A 6,000-nucleotide genomic window follows, 5' to 3' on the forward strand; every position below is an offset into this window, starting at 1 on the left:
AATCTCTCTTAACTCTGTCGGAGCCATACGGTGTGGAATAATGAGAATTGAATGAGTACCCGGCTCTAAGTCAATGCAGAAATCTATATCTCGATCAGGAGGCATACCAGGCAAGTCTAAAAGGAAAACTTCTAGAAATTTATACACTACTAGAATAGACTCAATAGTAGGAGACTCTACCTCCACAACCCTGCCCCGCCATTTTTTTTATCCTAGAGAAAGGTTATGATCTTAGCTAGCTTAGGCTTGTACACCCCTTCCCATTCTAACCTTTCCCTCTCCGAGATCTCTAGAGCCACAGTTTTTGTATTGCAATTAAGTACAACAAAGTAGGGGGACAACCAAGTCATGTCTAAGATCACATCAAAATCTATTATGTCTAAGATCACTAACTCAACCCAAGTCTGGTATCCCATAAACATAACAGAACAAGCACGATACACATGGATGACTATGACTGACCCTCTAACAAGGGTAGAAACATGAACATGGGCATCCAATATATCACACAGTACATCAAAACCCAAGGCATATTTTACAGACTCATAGGAATAAGTGGAACCCAAATTAAATAAAATAGTAGCCATCCGGTCACAGACAAGAATAGTACCTGTTATAACTGTGTTAGACCCCTCTGCCTCGGTCTTGCTCAGAAATGCATAAAACTGAGCCCGATCAACCTGATGGGTTACTTTCTGCCCGACTGGGCTGATCCTCGACCTTCACTATCATTACCTCAGCCCCTACGACCTCACAGATTTTCTTCTCGCTCACTCTATAGATGTCTTCTGCCATTGCCCTATCCAGTTGCTGGAACCACTGCTCTGGCCTGCTGGGGTGTTGAAACTGTTCCGCGATGATGAGGACACTCCTTCCGCATATGGCCTAGCTCTCCACAATTAAAATAGACGCAATTAAAAGACAGAAGGCTACCTAGAAATGATGCTCCCTGACATTCATGTGCTTGATGTTGTTGTGGAGTACCTAAAAGACTGCCAGTAGAAGCGGACAGTGCCGACTGAATTAGCCGGGCAGCAATCACTGGCCTGCCTGACTCTCTAGAATAGGATCCCTGGAAGTTACCTGCACTCTTGGGCTTCTTAGCCAAGGCTTTGACTTGTATATCTTTCCTCACACCTTCAACTTTTTTAACAAAGTTTGTGACTTCGTTGAAATTCTTGCCAGCCAAAGTCATATGGACAGAAAGTATCTGCAACTTGGGGTTCAACCCCTTCACGAACTGTAATGACCCATTAGGTCATTTTGAGAATGGGTCCTCCTCCTTTCATAGAAGACACTTTTCGTAAATTTAACTTGAAAATTTTGGACCTTTCGGTAACTTTGGTTAATTAGTTAAGGAATAATTTTAGAGAATTAATTTAACTAATGGGCTAAAGTATTAATTTATTTAATACTTATACCAATTTTCTTATATTTAATAAAATAGGTTAGTAGGATTTGTAAATTTTAATACATAATTAGTTTAGAAAAGGAAAAAAAATATAATAAAAGAAAAGAACAAAAAATAATTATATATAGATTCATAATCTGATGGCTTAATGCCATCAGATGTGCGCCGACGAAAAAGAAAAAAAATTGTAAAAAAAAATACGGAGGAAGAAAGAAAAGAAAGAGGAAAAGAAAAATAAAGGAGAAGAGAAAAATAGGGATTTTCATTCCAAAGCATCAAGGTAATTATTTTTATCCTTTCCATTAAATTTTCATGTGATTATGAACATATTTTAAGGGTATATTGATGGAGAAACAATGCTGAAATAAGAAAATATGACCCTAGGGTTCTTCATAAAAAAATCTTGATTTGGGGTCGAATAACGATCTGTTTGAGCTGAAATTTGACATGTGAGTTTACTTTATCATGAGTGAACATAATCGAAAAGAAAATATCAGATTTGACTTCAATGACATAAAATGAGTTAGTTCCCGAGTTTTGATATATTGAGGTAAATAATTAAATATTAGATATATAATATTTTATGAATTCCATTAAATTTATGATATTGGGGAAATTAGAACCTAACCATAGGCTTAAAATTTGGAAATATGAGAGTTGACATGTTAATTGACATCAACATTAGGAACTTGATTATAGATTTGGGTAGGTTTTGGGTCTAGGCTAGACATATAATAATATGGGTGTTGCTAGTTTCAAAATCTTATTGTAGTTATTTATTTGATTAGATTATACTAATTTGGAGGCCCAACGAAAAGGGAAGGCTCAAGTACCGGAGTAATTGCTCAATTAATTAAGGCAAGTGAATTTCTAAACCTCAGTTTAAGCTTATAGATGCTTGTATTTTCCGTGTCATGTATACTAGGGAGTAATGAGAATTGGACTGAGTTATTGACTATATGATTGGCCTTTAAAAATAAAGATGAAGGGTATAAAATGGTGATCTAATGACATGTATTGGTGGAATTGATATGTTGTGATTGTGGATTTATTTTGGACATGTGAAATGACTATGTACATATGAGATAGGAAAAATTATTATTGTTGTCATATTATTATCATGAATTATATGAACATGAATTTATTGCATTGATTTTGATATATTGTGTTAAGATTGAAAATGATATGAAATAAAAGGGATCGGGCCACACGCTCCATAGCAGATATTACAAAACAAAGAGGTCGGGCCACATGCTCCGTGGTAGGTATTATGAAACAAAGGGGTCGGGCCACATGCTCCGTGGCAGGATATATATATATATATATATATATATATATATATATATATATATATATATATATTGAGGGGACGGGCCACACGCTCCGTGGCAGGTTACATGGATAGAAATGTCTCCCATGGGTTTTGGACAGTAATTCAGCAGATGTGTATCGATAGGACAGACATGCATCATCTCATTGCATTGCATCGCATTTTGTTGATATTTGTGAATTCGTGTTTACCCCTTTATTGCTCTGTATATGCTGAACTTGACTTGAGATAATTCATTAATGAGGTTATTGATGAGTATTCGTGGACTATGTTGCTATTGTTATTGTACAAGTGTAGAGTTGGACTGGTTTTATGCAAGTTGTAGTTAAGGAGATTTGGTTTGGAGGACAGGAGTACTTGTGTCTATCAAGTTTGGCTTAGTTTTAGTTATCCACCTGCTGAGTACCGTGTTATTTGGTACTCACCCCTTGCTTCCACACTTGTGTAGGTTGTGAGCCGGACCTACTTGATCTTCTAGAATTTTCTACTACTTCTGAGGCTATCATTCCGAGTGTTGAGGTAGCTGTTACATCCATCTAGCGGACGCCTCTTAATCTTTTAATATATTTTAGTCCTATTCTAGAGACAAAGACATTATGATTGTATTTTCTTTCATATTTCAGAAATGTATTAGTGGCTTGTACACATGACAACCAATCTTGGGGGAGTTTGAGTTTGTTTTACTTATTTTTGGTTAAGTTAAATTTAGATTTATTTCTTTTTCTTCCGCATTTATTTTTCATTGGGTATTAGGCTGACTTGTCTCAGTGGGTTGAGATGAGTGCCATCACACCCAGATTCGGGTCGTGACACGAATAATCTGATCCTCTCCTCTTGAGTAGTAACCAGCTGAGAAACGTACCTGGACAATGCATGGAACTTGGCCTCATAAGCAACCACTAATACCCTTCTTTCTTAAGGTCCACTCATCCTTCTTTCTGTCCCTCAAAGTTCGGAGCACATAATTTTCTAGAAACAGAGCATAGACTGAACCCAAGTAAGTGGGGGCAATACAAGTGAACGACATTTCACATAAGCCCTCCATCACTGCTTGGCCTTACTCTATAGCTGGAACATCACAAAACTCTACTCTATGTTGGTGCACTATACCGAGCTTGTGCAACCTCTCATAACAATCTAGAATATAACTCATATGCATCTTCATTTTCTGTACCTTAGAAGACTAGAGGTTTTAGTTTGAGGAACTTGGTGAGCATTTCATGCTCAGTACCAATCATCACAGGACTCATTAGTGGCCTGAAAAATACATTTGTACCTACCACCTCATCTCCTAGAGGAGCTGCAGCACTAAACAGATGAGCAACAAGAGCTAGTGTTCTAGGCATGGTGGGGATGGTGTCAGTGCCAGCCAACCCACTCAGGAAGGTCATAATCTACTGAGCTAATATTGGATCTAGAGGGGGAATACCAGCAAACCCAATTTAGGTGTCCTCCTCCTATTCAGCCTGCTATTGCCTTTCTCAAACTTCCACCTCTCTCTGGAACTCATTTTGGGAAGCAAGAGGGCCCTCACCTACCATCAGCTCCTCAACAGGGACATTCACTTTGGCATGTGCTGCTCTCCCTCTACCCCTGCCCCACCTTCCTCCCCTGCCTCTTCCTCTGCCACGCCTTCGAAAGTTGACTCTTCTTCTAGCTTTACTGGAGCTACGGGCCTGGCACCATTATAACGAGTATTGAACATCTGCAGACAAGAAAGGTAAAGAGGTTAGATACCAATTTGGATCGCCAGATACCAATTGGAATCAAGTTATAGCATAATGGAAAGAAGATAATGAAACTTTTCCTAAAATACTATAGCCTCTTGAAGAAAAGTGCAGACGTCTCCATACCATTCCGCAAGACTCTACTAGACTAATTTTGATATGAAAAAATCAACAAACATGGCTCTGATACCAACTTTGTCACCGATCTGACTCTGCATGACTGACACCCATACTAACCCTTCGATGGGAGAACCATTCTAAACAATACAACAACAATAATCGCAAAGTAACCTAAGTTTTAAGATGCAACACGTATAAAATAAGAATTAATGCTGAGTTTCCATAAACCCACCGAGAAAATAACTAGAGATCAACCCAAACCTATGTGGAAGTAAACACATTCTAAAAATTGAAAATCGTCCATACCAAAAGTCTAACCAAATGTCAATGTAAAAAAAAGAGGAACACTTCCAAAAGTAGTCAAAATACTAAACGAATGTCTGAACATCTGAATCCCCAAAAAAGGACTGAGACTAATGGGGAAGTCCACGGTAGCATGACAGAATAGCTCACCCTTGGACTTCGAACAAGCTTTTACTCCTCTAGACGAGGTCTCTTCGCACCCGGCTGAATATACAATGTACTCAACAAAAGGCAGAGTAAGAGTAGTATAAGTACACAAAACAATGGTGTACTGGTAGGATCACGCGGTTAACCAGTAAATGGATCATAGACAAGTAAATACCATAAAATAGACATATACATATACAAAGTGCCAACTAATCTCAAGTTCAACTATATTCAGCAATATCACAACTCAATATCTTCCACATGCTATAACTTCACACTAAGGTCCTCTTAAGGGACCTATAAATAATCAACTTTGAGTCGAAACGTGACATTCGATCTAAACATATCATGTCGAAAAGTGACACTCGATCCAAGCATACCACAATCACTAATACATTCAGTATTTATATTACCCAGAACAGGTTCATCACAAAAACAGGCCAGCAAGTGATCATTTCACATATAATCTAGCATGTTTCCCCATTTATATACACACATGTATATCATGAAGCAATTTAACAAATAATAAAATACATACAAGAAATTAGACCATCACCTACCTCAAGTTCAAGCTTCAAAACCTTACAATGCAATAGCATTCCCTTTCCGGGTTCGTTCTTCTTGTTCTTGGTCTAGAAACAGTAAATACATATATAGGATCAACACAATGGTTTAACTATCATAAAATATAACACAATTCACACCCTAAGCCAAATTCATGATCCTAACCCCGCCTTAGGGCTATTTCCCACCATTAGTTTTCAGCCCAAACCCTTCCTCAATGATTATCAACCATAATTTCTAGGTTCTAGGAATCAAAAAATGAATTTAGGGAGTAAAACCCTTATCTTAAGCATGAAAATCCATGGGAAATTGATAGAATTCGCCCTAGGCCGCCTCCTGTCGTTCTAAAAACTGTTTTTGTAAAAAAAGACCATTTCTGGGGGTTTTCCCCGACTTAA

The sequence above is a fragment of the Solanum dulcamara genome, chromosome 6, assembly GCF_947179165.1.
Source record: "Solanum dulcamara chromosome 6, daSolDulc1.2, whole genome shotgun sequence".
Lineage (NCBI taxonomy): Eukaryota > Viridiplantae > Streptophyta > Magnoliopsida > Solanales > Solanaceae > Solanum > Solanum dulcamara.